The sequence below is a fragment of the Bison bison genome, unplaced genomic scaffold (assembly GCF_000754665.1).
Source record: "Bison bison bison isolate TAMUID 2011002044 unplaced genomic scaffold, Bison_UMD1.0 scf7180017864516, whole genome shotgun sequence".
Lineage (NCBI taxonomy): Eukaryota > Metazoa > Chordata > Mammalia > Artiodactyla > Bovidae > Bison > Bison bison.
Window position 1 is genome coordinate 4,794,958 of NW_011495069.1, and position 3,209 is coordinate 4,798,166.

Sequence of the window (3,209 nt, forward strand, 5' to 3'; positions counted from 1 at the left end):
TTGGGCGGCAGGGCGCTACAGGTGTCTGATGGGTAGAGAGGCCAGGGATGCTGCTAAACATTCAACAACGCACAGCACAGGCCCCAAGTACCAACGGAGAGAAATCCCAGTGCAAACTGTAAAGAGCCATGGGCGTGCCAGCGATTGTAATTCAACGCCCAGGGCCGTAGGAGGGGACCCACGGGGGTGCGCTTTTGCTCTTTAGAAGGGAGCGGGGGTTTCAGCCAGAGACTAGGGGGACACTTCCTGGGGCAGACAGACCATGCCTTTAGCTGCGGGGCCGGCACTGCATGTCTTGGCTGGCTCTGGCTGCACGGGCCCAGCGCGCCAGGCGTTACTCTGCTTGTGGGCTCTCTCTGTAGCCTCAGCACCCTCACGTGTCTCTCCCATTTTACAGATGAAGAACCCGAGGCTCAGAGAGGGTAAGTACCTTGTCTGAGGTCACCCCTCTGGTCAGGGGCAGACCTGGGATGGAACTGTATGCCATCTGCCCTTGCTACTCTGCTGGACGACCTGTGAATGTAGCACAGGCCCCCTGGCTGTGCCTACTGGGCTTCCAAGGGGGCCCCAGCTCAGCACATCATCGCCTTTCTTCAGGAAATCCACCATGATAAAATATTAGTTTATCTATTCTATCTTAGTTTATCTGTCTAACTCTTCCAGTACTTCTATCTGGGGTTCAGAACAATCTGCTGAGGATTGTGGCCCAGAGGGAGAAAGAGGCCATCCCAGGCCACCCAGCTCTGAGGACCAAGTCTCCTGACTTCCAGCATGGCCCCCGTGCCGGGGGAAACACACAGAGACTTTTACAAGCCCAGGTCTGTGGAAGATCCAGGCTTTCCACTGATGGACCGTTTCATCCATCCCTCCCTCTCTCCCTCCCTCAGTGGTGGGAGCTGCCACAAGCTGTCAACTCACTCCTGGTGCCAGACACAAGTCTAATCAACAGCTTCTAGCTTCTCTGGGCTTGCCCAGGCCTCAGGCTACAGAGCCCTCCCAGCTCCAAGCTCCATCCTGCCCAACAGCTGCACGCAGCGGGACACCTGGCCTCTCCGCCAGGCCACCCGCCCTACGGAGACAACAGACAGCATCAGCTCTTGCAACCGGACAGCCAGCCGGCCCTGGCCGGAAGCCTGATTCCAGGTACTGGAAGGGGAGTGGACACCCCGGCCTTGCCCCTCTGAGAGTGCTGCCAGCCATCCTCTTGGGGCCAGACCTCCAGCATGGCTGGAAAAGACACAGTGCCAGCCATCATGCCTGGACGGACATCTGCCTGCCAGAAACTTTTCCTTCTACAGGCAGCTTTTGGGTTAGACGCCTCTGCCATTTACCAGCCAGGTGACTCGGGCCATCACCTCTGTGATCCTCAATTTTCTTATCTGTAAAATGGGATTCAGATTCAGAGGATCTATTCTAATGATTACTGTCAGGATTCTACAACCTTCAGGCCAAGTCCCCTCCGTGACCGCTCCAGCTCACACTCATCTCCTTCCTCCGACAGCTACCGCATGTTCACGGTCTCATGCATCCGTGGTCTGCTTTTACCTTGTCTTCCTCCAAGCTCCTTGGAGGCCCGGCTGTGACATCTATTTCCCCCAGAGCTGGCCCAGTCCCTCACCTGGGGATGGACCCAGTCTTGGAATATGCCCAGAGATCTCTTCTCCATCACAGCCTTTCTGGATTGGCGGGGGTCCTGGGAAGCCCCTTGTTTCTCCTGCCTTGGGCCGAACAGAGACCCTTGGCTTGAAGCCCGGGCTGGAGCAGGAGCGAGCTGGGTCATCTGGAGACCTGCTGCATGGCAACCTGAACCATCGCGGCTGCAGAGAACAGGTTTGCCAACCTCTCTTCTCCTTCTAGGCCGCCCCTCTTCACCCCACCCCACTTGGAATTCCCCACGGTTTGCATGACCCAAAGCTGGAGCAGCCTCCCTGGTTGGGATTTGGGGCTTGGATGTGGCTGAAGGTGGGTAGTGACACTACCTGGCCACTCTGGCTTAAGTTTGGGACGGCTTCAGGGAAGGAGGTATGTCACTGCCTGGAAGTCAGAGCATCTGGGATCAGTTCTCTGCTCTGAGATGAGCAAGTAGCTGCCCCTCCTGGGGCCTCGGTGTCCTCATCTGTAAAATGAGCCCAAACACTAGATGCTCTTGAAGAACTCCACTGTGGATGTCTCGCTCTTCCTGGAAGGCCTGGGTCAGACCCTTGAATTGTCGCTTCCTCCTCTGCCTTTTTGTAGCCCTCAGCCCTGGGCCAGTCATACCAGTTCTTGCTCCTGCTGGCTTTGGAGACCCTGGCTCTGAACCCATGCTTTCCAGGGACCATGAACTTCCCCAAGTCCCAGTCAGCCCCTCTCCTTGGCTCTGTGACCCCCAGGCCCCACTCGGAGCGGGGAGGGGGGGTGGCCTGCCGAGGGGTAGCAGGAGGAGGTGGTGGTACCCTGGTCTCTGTACACTTTGCCACTGCCCCTGAAGTGTTAATCAAATTAAGTCTCCAAGAAAAACAAAAGCTCCACAGCCACTTTGGGCTGCCTTGGAGTCGCTCACTCTCGCTCTCAGAACAGCTGGGAGAATTCCACATCACCTCCGTCCCCCAAGCCCTGGGTGGCTTTGACCCCAGCAAACGCACTCCTTCCAGCCTGCAGGGCCCCAGCGGCCGCAATGACCTCATAGCAACAGCCATTGGACACTCGGGGCAATTTCATGGGAGATATTTGTTCTTTGGTCTTGATGCAGAGAGAATTTTTTCCTCTCCCACTGTCTCCATGGAAACCCCAGCTACACTGTTGGCTATCCCCCTTCCCACCTCATGCTTTTCAGATCAATATTGGAGCTTGGCTCCCCACTGGCCACAGCGGCCGATGGGGGCAGAGTTCTGGGCAGAAGCAATGGGGACCAGGGTGAAGCCTGGGGCAGGGGTGAAAACCATCACTAAGGGGGATGAAGAACGGGTCCAGGGCCCTCTTGCTTCCTTGCTACCCACTCATGGAAGCTCATCCGTTTAGAATCCCCCACTGCCCCCAGCAAACCTTCAGCCCCAGCCCAGTAAGGGAGAAACAGGTCACAAGCGGTCACTGCCCCCTCTTCTTAGGTGAGACTTACGGAGCCGGGGGCTGCTGCCTCTTAAAGCTCTGGACGGAGTTTCTTCCTGCTCCAGGGAGAACCAAGGCCGGCCAGCGCCAGCTGCCGGAGGCCGGCCGGCCGGTCTCTTCCC